This window comes from Vicugna pacos, chromosome 7 (assembly GCF_048564905.1).
Source record: "Vicugna pacos chromosome 7, VicPac4, whole genome shotgun sequence".
In the NCBI taxonomy this organism is placed as follows: domain Eukaryota; kingdom Metazoa; phylum Chordata; class Mammalia; order Artiodactyla; family Camelidae; genus Vicugna; species Vicugna pacos.
Genome location: NC_132993.1, coordinates 80,251,295 through 80,264,803, shown reverse-complemented (window position 1 = coordinate 80,264,803; position 13,509 = coordinate 80,251,295). Strand labels below are relative to the sequence as shown.

Here is a 13,509-nt window from a genome sequence, read left to right as displayed (position 1 = left end):
AAATACTTTAAATGTGGTCAACAATAATAAATGCGAAATACAATATTAGAAGAGCAATTAGATTCAGGGCTTAAGAAGTGAGAGTGGGAAAAGCCATACAAAGTGAGCTGTGAGGTTGGCATGCAAAATGCAAGCATCACTATTAATTCACACCTGTGTGGCAAGAGACACTAAACTGTTAGCTCTTGCTTCTCTTTTTGAGAATTAAAGTGTATTGCTTATGATTAGACTCCATGTTCTGACTAGACTTCAATTAAAATTTTTTTTAACTGAAGTATAGTTGATTTACAATGTTGTATTAGTTTCTGGTGTACAGCCCAGTGATTCAGTAATATATATATATATATATGTATATATATATACAGTAATATATATATATATATATTCTTGTCCATTATAAGTTATTACAAGATATTGAATATAGTTCCCTGTGCTACACAGTAGGACCTTGTTGTTTACCTCAATTACAAATTAAGCGAGAATGTGACAATGAATATATGTTTGTTCACGTATAACTGAAAAACTGTGCTCTACGCTGGAATTTGACACAACATTGTAAAATGAGTATAACTCAATAAAAAAAATGTTAAAAATTAAGTGAAGATTTATAACATCTCATAAGCTTTCCAATTTTCACCACGAAAGAGAGTATGAAAGATGAGGCACCCTTTTAAAATTATCCCAAATATCGGCAGATGCTCCCACGTTGCACAGTATGTGTGGGTAACAAGCGCGCCTCCTTAGTAGGTAGAAAGATGGATTCAGTGTCTCTAACTCTGTGTGTCAGCTATCATCAACTGCTTTCCAACTCTTTCTTGACCAAATTCTCCCCCACCCTCCCGCTCCCCGTCTCTCTCCTCATCTTCACTTGTTTTTGTTGAGTAATTTTTGAAGTTAAGAGCATTCAGCTCCGTCGAGGTCTTCCTGGTAGAAAACAGCCAGAGCCTTGCTTAATCCTGAGGCGTTTTACTGCTCTCTGAGTGATCTCAGTCCCCCCTGGTATAATACCGGCTGACTGCTGTGACTCTATTAGCCGAACCATTTGGATTGTTGTTGTTGTTTTAGTTAATACTGTGCCTATCACCCAAATATGAAGCCTCTGCTCTCCCCAGGCATTTCTGTATCGCAAGATGTTTTATAGCCGTGCCAAGGGACTCCAGGGAGAAAAATATGAAACCTGATTTTGAAGTTATTTTGAATGTTGCCTTGGTGTGATGGCTGCCCTGCCTAGGTCTGTTGGAACAGGAAATGGGAGTGCGAGTGGGAGTGCGTGGTGGGCGGGGTGGAGGGGAACAGTGATCCTGTGCACTGGGACCGAGGGCCCGAGCAGCACCGTGGACTCATTTCTGCTTCTCAGATAGACATCGCCTCCTTTTATTCAGAGCCAGAGTCAGGTTACCCAGTTAGGAGATTTTGTTCAGCCCTCTTGCAAAGGTAGCTTTATTTTTCGTTAACTTTTTTCTTCTTGGAGATACGCAGATTCTTTTCTGTGGCTCAGACACCAGCCAGAAGGTGAGAGTGTCCAAACCTTCAACCCCACTGTGACACCCTGGGCTGGATTCTTTTCATGAAGAAATGAGACTCTCCATGCACCAGCTGCCTTTTCAGAGCCACGTGTCTTAGTCTCTGTGTTAGGCTAAAAATTGAATTTTATTTTTTCTGGGTAAGATAGGAGGTAGGGAAGAAAGAAACCTTATATATCTTCCTTGTATTTTAACTTTCACTATCCTCTTCCCATTTGTAAATCATTATAGACAAATACAAATCTTATGTTTGGGACAACTCCTAAGGACTGGGGAATCATATACAAACTTGTCAAACATGTATGATTCTTTCTTTCTTTTTTTTTTTAACTTCAAAGTAGAAGACAGCTATTATTTTTACCACCCAGGATCCCTTCACCCTCCTTTAGGTAAAATAGTGGTCAAAATTTCATATGATTCTTACATGTAGACCTTGTAAGGTGGCTGGAGTGCTTGTGATGCGCTCTGTTTTGTAGATGAGGAAGAGGAGGTACAGAAGGCTTGTCAGCTTCCCAAGTTGGTAATGGAGCTTGTGGTCCACACTTCCAGCCTGCAGACATGCAGCCACTTTAGACAAAATTATAACCCAAATAAACATAGAGAGTGAAAGACTTAGCCTGATATTTATGGTTTAAGAAATCTCAAATGTGGGCAGCCGAATTCCGTTTCCATTCTGGAGCAATTATAGGCTCTTAATAATCATGCTCTTTGACAGCAAAATTTATCTAGAAAATCTATATTTGACTTTGAGAATATTTATTGTGTCCTAACAAATTCATTTAACAGTGGTGATTTGAAGGCAAGTAGTGTTAGAGCCATTGGCAGTGGTTAGTAGAGATTATAAACTCTTGAGAAGTTTTGGGTTCTGACCCTCCTATACTGTTGGTGGGAGTGTATTTTGGTGCAGCCATTATGGAAAACAGTATGGAGATTCCTTAAAAAACTAAGAATAGACTTAACATATGATCCAGCAATCCCACTCCTGGGCATATATCCAGAAGAAGCTCTCATTCGAAAAGATACAAGCTCCCCAATGTTCATAGCAGCACTATTTACAATAGCCAAGACATGGAAACAACCTAAATGTCCATCAACAGATGACTGGATAAAGAGGCTGTGGTATATATACACAATGGAATACTACTTGGCCATAAAAAATAAAATAATGCCATTTGCAGCAACATGGATGGACTCGGAGATTGTCATACCAAATGAAGTAAGCCAGAAAGAGAAACAAAAATACTATATGATAACACTTATATGTGGAATCTAAAAAAAATGAGACTAATGAACTTGTTTACAAAACAGACTCACAGACATAGAAAACAAACTAACTTGTGGTTACTGGGGGGATAAGAGGGGAGTGGAGGGATAAATTAGGAGTTCAGGATTTGCAGATACTAACTACTATGTATAAAATAGATTAACAGAAACGTCCTACTGTGTAGCACAGTGAACTGTATTCAATACCTTGTAATAGCCTATAATGAAAAAGAATATGAAAAGGATATATACATATATATGTATGTATAACTGAATCACTATGCTGTATACCAGAAATTAACACAACATTGTAAACAGACTATACTTCAATTAAAAAAAATGTTTTGGGTTCTGGTAAATCCAAGATGTAGCAGATATAGTCTGTGTAGGAGTAACTTCTCTGACAATAGCTCGTTGTCAGCATAGCTCTGAGCTTGTCAAACTGTTGCCATTGGAAATATATTATCCACTGGCTAAGAAGGATATTAGGATATAAAAATTATAAGTTGGCTTTGGAGCCTGGATCTCAAGTTTGTGGTGTTTGAGTCTATTTGTTAATCTTATAAATGGTCCATTTATCCATGGGCACATCCTGTTTTTGACCTTAAGCCTGATATTAGGTATCTTGGAACACTTACTCAAGAATAGCTTTAAGAATTTCCTTGTGAGGAGACTGTACTGACTTGGCTGGGGTTCAGCCCAGAGACATGCGCCATCTGGGGTATGTGGGCTCTTTTGGAATGAATATTTGATGATGTGGAGTGGAACAGTCCAGCTCAGTGGTTCCTAGGTGGAGATGGATGTGATCTAGCCTGGGCCAATCAGCCGAAACTAAGAGGAGAGAGATGTTTGGTATCCAGAATGCAGACTGCTGCAGGGATGGAGATTTAACTTCATGAAACCAGCTTGGGGTTTCAGCTTAGCCCACAGGGGTGCTAACGGCACTGATTAGAGTGTGGGGAGAAGACTTTGTAGAAGAACTGGTCTCTCATTTTAATCTCTCCAGGGCACGATTTCCTGAACTGTGTTTTGCTCAACATTAGGGTTTCTCAAGGTGACAAGGCATTGCCAAGACCAAGTAAATTTGGCAAACACTCTATAATGCTCCCATGATGAAATTCTTAATGTGTATTGGCTTACTGATGAATCTAGTCAAAATTCCGCAGAATGGAAACCTAATTATTTTGTTTAATTGACCAGTTACTACACTTATTTGACCACAAAAATACCTTTGCTCTTAGTTAATTTGCACCGCAAGAAAACCTACAGATGTTCAGTGGGTTACCCAACCTTTCCTGGTTTAGGTTTATAATCTAGTGTTTTTTCTCTGGTTGTCTCTAGATGATTCTGGGGACCCCAGGCACGAGGGCTAATTTACATTTTTACAAGAGCAAAAATATCTAAAACATACATTAATAGTGACTATTTCTGTTCTCACTTCACCCTTCCAAGCTTACCTTGACTTCAGTTTTTAGCAATGTCTTCAGGCTCCATCAATTAATGGATGAGTAAAATATTCCAAAATCCTGGAAAGCTAGATCTTTGCTATCAAATGCTATCCTACCATGCTAAATAAGAGCATTATAAGAAATTATAAAGACCATTGTATAAACCAAGGAAGCACATTTTAGTTGGGGAAGAAAGCAGTCTCTAAACTGTTACATAAAATACAGTCTAAACATTACCTGTAACAGGGATTCTGATGCTCACTCAGATTCAGTTCTCTTCTTTCAGGGCACACACATGGATATTTCTCTCCTTGCAGTTAGGTGGGTCCACATGACTAATTCTGGCCAAAGAACTGTGAGTAGAAGTAATGTGTAATTTTCCAGGCAAAGCTTTTAATTGCTGGTGTGAAAACTTCCAGCTCTCTTTCTTTTCTGCTGTGTCTTTTGAGGCTTTATGTTCTAGACTATGCCTGGAACATAGTCTCCGTGTGGAGGACAGTGGCCCTGGAGAGTCACCTGGGTCCACAGCTGACACGGTGTGAATGGGAATCACACTTTTTGTTGTGTAAAACCAACAAGCTTTGTGGGTTTGTGTTACTGCCTGTCCTGTGTTATTGTGAAATTAAATTATGGGATAATCCAGGTGAACTTTTATAAGACTTATTGTCCCCTTTGTAAAATGTGGCAAATATTCCCTAACTCACAGGGTTGTAAGGATTAAATGCCAGAGAGCATGTAGCATAATGTCTGACCCCAGAAAGTCTCAACAACTATTAGGTATTAGTTTTATCTGTTGGCATATTTTCTGGATACAAGTCCTTTATTAGATATGTGATTTGCAGATATTTTCCATCAGCTTGTGGTTTGTCTTTTCATTCTCTCAACAGTGTCCTCCAAGGAGCAGAAATTTTCTATTTTGATGAAATCCAATTTAGTTATTTGTTTTTTTATGTATGTGCCTTTGGTGTTATGCCTAATTCAACGTCACAAAGGTTTTCTCCTGCATTTTCTTTCCACAGGTTTTATTGTTTTAAAATATACATTTAAGTCTATGATCCATTTTGAGTTAATTTTTATCTATAATATGAGGCATGGATCTAGATTCATTTTTTCTTTTCCTTTTTGGCATACAGATATCCAGTTGTTTCAGAACCATTTGTTGAAAGCTATTGTTTTTCCACCAATTACCTTTGTCTGTTTGTAGAAAAATAAATTGTCCCTTTATGTGAGGGTCTATTTCTTCCCTCTTTATTCTGTCTCATTGACCAACTTATTGATCTTAATACCATGCCACATTGTCTTTATTACTGTAGCTTTATAGTAAGTCTTGAAATCAGCTAGTATCAGTCTTCCAAATTGTTCACCTCTTTCAAAATTATTTTGGTGAGTCTAGATAATACTTTGCACTTCTATGTAAATGTCAGAATTACTTTGTCTACAAAAAAAAAGACTGTTGAGATTTTCATTGGAAATGCATAGAATCATAGATCTAGTTGGGGAGAATTGGTATCTTAATAATATTTCATCGTCTGATCCATGAACGTAATATAACTCTCCATTTATTTAGGTCATCTTTAATTTCTCCTGGTAGTACTTCATAGTTCTCAGTGTATTAGTCTTTCACTTTTTTCAGATTTACCCCTAAGTATTTCATGTCTATTGAAGTTATTATAAAAGATGTAATTTTTGAATTTCAACTTCTGATTATTCATGGTTAGTAATACAGAAATACAACTGAGTTTTGTATATTGATATGGTGTCCTGCCATCTTGCTAAACTCATTTATTTATTCTAGTAGCTTTTTTGTAGACTCCATAGGATTTTCTACATACATGACCCTGCTATCTGTAAATAAAAGATTTTATTTACTCTTTTCCAAATTGCATGCCTGTTTCCCCGCCTTGTTTGGGAAGAACCTCCAGTACAATGCTGAATAGAAGTGGTGAGAGTGGGCGTTCTTGTCTTGTTTCTGAGTTAGGGGGAAAGCGTTCAGTCTCATCATTGAGTATGGTGTTAGCTGTAGGATTTTCATGGATGTCTTTTATCAGGATGAGGCAGTTCCTTTCTATTCCTGCTTTGCTGACGTGTTTTTGTGTGTGTGTATTTTTTTTAAACCAAGAATGGATGTTGAATTTTGTCAAATCTTGGTTTTCTTCAAGCAAATAAGCCAATAGTGAGAAAGATGAAGATAGTTTCCCTTTCTGGCCTGAAGAAATAAAAATGATGCTCAGTTCTTTATATAATTGCCTGTTTTCAGTTGCAAAGGATATTGTTTATAGTCAGTCAGCACTGTTTATTGTTTGTTATGTCTAGACCATTGTGACATATAAACAAATATAATTACATCACCTCCTGGAATTCATGATCCTTTCTTACTCAATGACAAACTGCTTCTTTCCCTGGTTCTCTTATTTTTGATAACAGAACTACCATTCTTCTAGTTAGTTATAATAAAATACTATTTATTCTCTGATTAAAACAGAAATTTTGGTAATAAAGGTTTTGATTTAGTCTAATCAATAATTAGTTTTGTGATCTTAGACAAATGATGTCACCTCTTGCCTGATGGTTTAGCTGGGTCCTTTGAGAAGCAGATGCCGAGAGGGAATTAGACCTGTAAGAGACTGATTGTAGGAAATGACTATTCATCAGCTTGTGCCGATACCAAAATGCCATACACTGGATGGCTTAAACAACGGAAGCTCATTTCTCACAGTTCTGGAGTTCTGGGTCTCTGTAACTGGGGCAGGGTTCGAGGATTCTGGAACAACCTCTCACTCATGCTGCCAGAGGGGCCAGAACAGTAGTTGACCGATGACGGGTCATTTCTTTAAGTGTCAGCTCCTGGGGAAGCTGCAGTGGTCATAAGGCAGGTAGTGGGGAGGGTGGTGTTAGAGAGGTGGGCTGGTGCTCCCCTCTGTCCCCGTGATGAGAGAGAGCTTATTTGAATAATCTAAAGTGTTATTATTGGACTTGTCCTTTTGGGAAATAACAGTGAGAAGAGAACATTCTAGAAAGTGACTGTTGAACTAGGGACGGAAGACTTGGTACTACTCTTTCCCTATCCTCTGAACTCGTAAAGTCATGGGTTAATGTGCTGGCCCACGAATTGTGTGTGAGTCTACTCGGGGTGTTTCAGAAGTTAAGTGTCAAGAAAAATGCCCCGATGGCCTGCAGATGGGATGTTTAAGAGAGGACCTGACTGAGTAGGTGGATCTCAGCCCAACAGCCTGATGGTGAGGGAGCTTTGGCAGACGGTCAGGAGAAAAGGGTTCCAAGTCTGAGTGTCCTCGATGACAGCATCCCATTATCTGAGATTAAAACTCTAAAAACCAAAACTTCCTGTTGCTCTTGTTGGTGTTCCTGGTTAGGACAGCCCTACAGAAGAAGAATTTTGTCTCACCCGCTTAAGCCTGAGCCTACCTTTCCAAGTCATCCTGACTTGCGACGGCACGTGCACACCCTGTTCAGACAGTGGAAGACCGCTGTTGAGTAGGGAAATGGGGACTGGAGGGGAGCAAGCCCTGGGAGTTTTCATGACCAGGCATGAATATAAAAGTAAACGTGTTAAAGATTGCAGGGAAATGTTATTTTAAATTCTTTTTCGAATAATAGCACCTCCTCAAGACATTCCTAGAATTAAGTATTTTTGTCAATTATTTAGTAAGTGCCTAATTTGCTCTTGCTAGGGAAGAAAATTACAAGGTTGTTCCTAAATTATTAAACAGTATTTTGATGGCATTGACAGAGCAAGGAGCAAAGTATTGACCAGTCACCCTGCTATAGGAAAGCTCTAGTGCAGCTCGGTTTTATCTTGCTAGGTGAAATTGAAGAGAAAAAAAGTCATTAACTCCTGTGAACTACATCTGTAAACTCTGGTAGAAAGTCACACGTAAAGTTCACTGTCCTTTATCAGACAAAAGAGAAACGCCCACAGACTAATTCTGTTAAGAAATGCCTAAATGAACTTCACAACTGAAATCTGATTGTTGTTCAAAGGCTCATTGTCCTGGCTTCTGTGAGGAAATTTAGTTTGGTTTTAAGATCTTTGTCAAGTTTTTCTCTCATAATCCAGCCAATCTTTTTTGCTTTTGTAAATTTATCCCTATAACCCTCTCGGTACCTAGGACAGTGAATAGATGGAATGATCGTTCTGGGAAGTTTTTCTTAGGGTTGACTTTTTTGCTGCATCCTTTAAGGAGGATGAGTGTGGGGAGAAGAGAAAGAGAAACTGGGATTAATGCTAAATCCTGAAATTAACTGTCTTTTGATTCAACGAGTTGCTCCAGCAGTTTGGTTGGAACTGCCGTACACCTTGTCAAGTTGCTCTCCTCTGGTTAGGGACCTTCGGTGTTCGATGAGTGAGGAGATGTGATACTTTGGGAGAATTTTTGAAGACAGAATCTCATTCCTTTTGGTATTGAGTGCCAGGCAGATGCCTCATCTAGATATAGGCTATCAAGATGAAAGAACATGAATTAGGAAAGAGATGATCCTTTTATGGAATATCTACCAGGTGCCTATAATATATATGCTAGGTACTTATGTCATTGGTTGTCACACCAACCCTATGAGATGATTATTATTTCAGCTCCACATGAGGGGGAAGTTAGGATTTCAAGAGACCTGTTAACTTGTTGAAACTTTCACAAGTAGAGAGGGGATTGGTAGATGGTGGGAGCTTGGGTTTGAACCCATTCTCTTTAACTTCAAGTCACAGCATGCTACCTTCAAAGTGCCTAGTAAGGGCGTGGTCAGTCCATTTGAGGGGTTCACAGTATAGCTGGAAAGACAAGGAGTATGCACATGGTGAAGGTTCTAAAGTGCAGGGGGGAGGGGTAAAGATGTTTTGAGCATCTTCCTCGAACCAGGGCTCAAGTCCATTTTTTTTTAATCAAGACCTCTTGGATGGTTAATGGACCAGAAAGTTAGGCTAACCAAGCTTAGGTAATTTCCCTAAGGGTCTCCCAATCAGATCTTGATCCCACTTCATTTGGCTTCCAAGTCTTATGCCTTCCTAGTGCTTCATGTTTCCACTTAGAGCAAGGACCTCCAAAAAATATTGTTAAGGAACAACACATGTCAGTGTGCCTGGTAAATGCTGTTGAGCTGTTGATGGAAGGGAAAGGGCACTGGGAGCTGAGCTAGTTGGGAAAGGTTGAACTGTGTGAACTGAAGTAGGGGTGGGAGTGATGTGGTGGTGGTGGGACAGCCTGGAATTCAGCTCTGATGCCAGTGGCATGACTCTGGTTTCTACAGCTGAGAAAGCATCTTGGAATCAGTGTGTGTGTGTGTGTGTGTGTGTGGTGGTAGTGACTGATGCACCTAGACTGGACTCTGTGGTAGCCCCGCTTCACAGCTCTCTGGTGGCTTCTAAGACCCCAGCCATCTGAGTGTGGTGAAGACAAAGGCAATGTGGGCAGGTGGTCGGGTTCTCCTCTGGAGTTCTGGGCTCTTTGGTCCTCTGTCTGTGCTCACCTTTTAGGGGTTACATCCCTGTAACCCCTCATAAAACAATGCTTAAGATGAAACATTTCAGACCAGAAAATGTGATTTGAACAAATCAGTGGCTTTTTCAGAGGCCATACGTGTAGACATTATTTAAGAGCAGACAAGGGCTTTTTCAAGAAACATATTTCCACCTTGCTGGCCCTAAAACTTGCCCATTCTCACTACATGGTTTGGGGAGAATAACCAAGAATTCTTTTATTTTAAAATTTTAAGAAGACTCTTTTGAATTAGCTACAGATATATCTTGAATATCTTCTTTCTCTTTCAACATGGTTTCAAGGCTGATTTGGTTAGGTTGTCTAAATATAAACAAAGAATTTACACAGGTACTGTTATTTAAGCTCTGTCAATAAACGTTATTAGTCTATTGAGAATTTTGGCATTAAGTTGCCTTAAATCTGACAGAATCAGAGGGAATCAGTGTTTGGGGTCATCATTTACCATTCAAGACTGGTCACATTTGGAGACCTAGCAGAACTTATTTCAAATACCTCTTCCTCAGTGCATATTCAGATAGCATATCTTCAATGCACTCTGTATGGAAACACCTCTTCTTCAGTTTGTCTGTGAAAGGAAGTACCAGGAGTTCTGAAGACATGATCTAAAAATCTTCCCAGGTTTCTGTGGTTTAGAAAAGTCTGGTACTTTGTAGAAGACCCTAGATTTCTAGTGCTAGTGGACGACTTAGCCAAACAGTCCATGTTTCCAGATTCCTTATTAAGATTCCAGTCCCTACCTTAAGCTGTGGCAAGTATGGAGGGTGATGTTCTAAAGAGGAAATAAAAGAGGGGCTTTCAGTAACTGAGCCCTAGTGTTTAACATCCTTACATGAAAGTGGAAATATTTTGGTGTTATCAATTGGAACGCCACCTTCTTCAATCTTCATTTACTTGGGGAAAGATTTCAGAGATAGTGGTCTTAATTTCATTGAAATGGTTCTTTTACGTCTAGTGGGACTGGATTTTGACAGCTCTCTTTCCATTTGCTCAGAAATCTTATTTTTATTTTTGGATAGTCGTAGCAGATCAGCAACTCTGCGAAAGAGTAAACATGATTGTTATGTGTGACTGGACCATATTGGTGTTTGATGTGGCTTTTCTCTTCCCATTTGCAAGCAAGAGTGAAGGAACCTCATATAACTTTGTTTAGTCATCTGGTTTATTTATTTAGTTTTACAACAATCCACACGTTTTTAAAGTGTGAAGATTCACACTATCGTAATTGAACCCCGGGGTCACTAATTGGGGTGCCTGCGGGACTCAGCCTTCCCAAGCAAATTGAAATATGGGAATTAGCTGCTTTATGTGGGACTGCGGGCTGGCGTGCTATCCGCTGGGTGTCGACATCTGTTTTCTCCTCTAAGGTCCTTTTCTCTTCTGAACGCCGACTACTGTCAACAGGAGCTAGAGTCAGGAGGACGAGCTGTTAAGCTGAGATCACAAGGAACTCTTGGGAGCATCCCAAGCAGCAGCGCCAACATGGCAATTTTGAAGCTTTTCTTTTTTAAATGCAGGTTTCAAGACAATCTCCTGCCATCTTAATTTACTCCTGCGTAAGCGGATTCTAATGAAGTCACCGTGGGTGACGAGGCTCAGCCCCGCGGCCCGCTCCTGCAGGGACTGTTTCTGCTGCCTGGTTGTTAGCTGTACGGCTGCTGTCTTTATCTTTGGTATCTGCAGGGAAAGGCGCTCAGAGAAGGAGGTGAGCTTCACCTTGGCGATTCCTCTCCCAGTGAAATGAATACAAACATCTAATGTCGTGACACCCCCTTTCTGTTCCACACAGTCAGCATGCTTGACGCTGTTAGCAGCCACAGTGCGGGGCCAGAGCACCTCAGCAAGTAGATTAGAATGTCCTTTTGCACCAGGAGATGAGGTCTGTGTGTTGGCAGGCAGGGGCAGGAAGCTTCAGGGGAGATGTGGCAGAAGCATCCTTCGGGGTGTGTCTGCGGCTGCGTGAATTATTGACATACTCAGTGGATTTTGTGGCCCCTTAATTTCCCTCTCCCATTCCCACAAGCTCACCAGGAGTTTGTGCTGTCTTGCCAAACAAAATGGAAACCTTGGTCGTTTGAAAACAACCCCCTTTCCTTGTTGGTTTTGGCAATGATGAGCTGATCGAGGAAGACTCAGGAAGGAGGAGAGAGAGGTGCGTGTCTTTTAGGGAAGATGGCAGAAAGCAGAGAGGAGAGAGAAGCCTCATTCTTGGCACTGGAACTCCAAGGTTGGCAAGGTTTTCCAGGCCTGAGTGGAAAAGGACCCTCTGCCCTTAAGAGATCGTGCAGGCTTGGACCCTGAGGCTATTGGTGGTGACCAGTTTGGACAGAAGGACAGAAGGATGTCCTTGAACATGTGCTCTGTCAAAGCTCCTGGACCCTTTACATCACTTTTCAGGAGGAGAGAAACGTTCCTAATAATGACTGGTGACCTCAGAATCAGACTTAATTTGATAAAAAGGAAATAAAGCCAAGTGATATTTCTGTGTGTGAGGGTCTGTGGAACGAGTTTCATCCCTGCAGCCGATCTCGCGGCACTAGTTGGGAAAAGCCCCTGCAGACCAGTGACATTAGCACAAACGAAGAGCTGGAACTTGTCTCTTGCCAAAGTTTTTAGCTGAAGAAATCTAAGAGACAAGAGTGGGAGGAGTGTTACTTTATATATGACAAAGACATCACATTGTCATTAATATTGCAGGTCACTGCTTTGGGGGCAAACTCCTTGTTTTATTTTAAGATTTTTAGTAGGGTTTATTCTGAGGCTTAGAAAACTCAGGAGAGTCGGGCCTTCCAGACAAATGCATTTGCCTTGACGAAACACATTTGCAGTTGCTTTCCAACAATGGCCTGGAGACTACTCCCAATTCACACTGGACTCAAAAAAAATTTTTTTTATCCTGTTTTGAAAATGGACCAGGTTTGGGGCACTAGTTCACATAGCTACCACACCCACTTCTTTCTACCCAGAGAGTGAGGAGACTGAGTGGGTCAATCAGCTGACATATTTCCATCCAGTTTCAAGGATAGAACGTGTTCATTTTCTGACTAATGGCATGTCATTTTGCAGAAGCCTTTGGTCGCAAATTAATCCTGGAATCAAAACAGATTTTCCGGGGAGCAATCTTCCATCAAGTATTGATTTTTTTACACTCATGGAGTCTGTACTCCCTAATTTAACCTGACAATGATTCTGCACAATGGCCTGGGAGCACCTTGGCAGCTTGCTGAAGGAACTTTTACTGTCTTTTCTTTCTGCAAAGTAGAAGGGAAAAAACCCTCACCAGCTAGCCCAGTCAGTCACTGGGGGGTACTTACGACTTGATACTTCACTTCTGGTGATTTGGAATGGGCAGAAAGCTGCCTTCTAACTTTTAAAGCAGTGCTGGGAGAGAGGGAGCTCTGCCTGGCTGAGACTGTTCAAAGCAACATTTCTTTTATAAACTGCCAATATTCAACAAATCTCTAATATATTGTTCGGTCATGGCTGGTGTTTTCAAATGATGCCATCTTGCTGTGCCCACCAAACATGAGAAAATGAGAAAGCATTTTGTGACGGGAGGCTTTTGCTTTTGAATTTCAATAAACTTTGCTGCTTCTTTTTTTCCGTTAGGTTTTCTCAAAGGTGCTTTTGGATTCCTACATTCTTGGGTCCCTATCTGATTCTTGTGAACTTAGCAAAGATCCTTGAGCTGTGCTAGGTTTTGAAAGGGGCCTTAAAGAGCTGAGTATGACACAGCCCCTCCTTCAAGGAGCTTAGGGTCTGAAAAGT

General features: G+C 40.5%; 1 long non-coding RNA gene across 4 annotated transcripts in view; it reads left to right on the top strand.

Annotated features, from left to right (window-relative positions):
- Positions 1-13,509, top strand: part of LOC116281343 (uncharacterized) — a 133,588-nt gene that overhangs the window by 32,730 nt on the left and 87,349 nt on the right. The window lies entirely within an intron of this gene.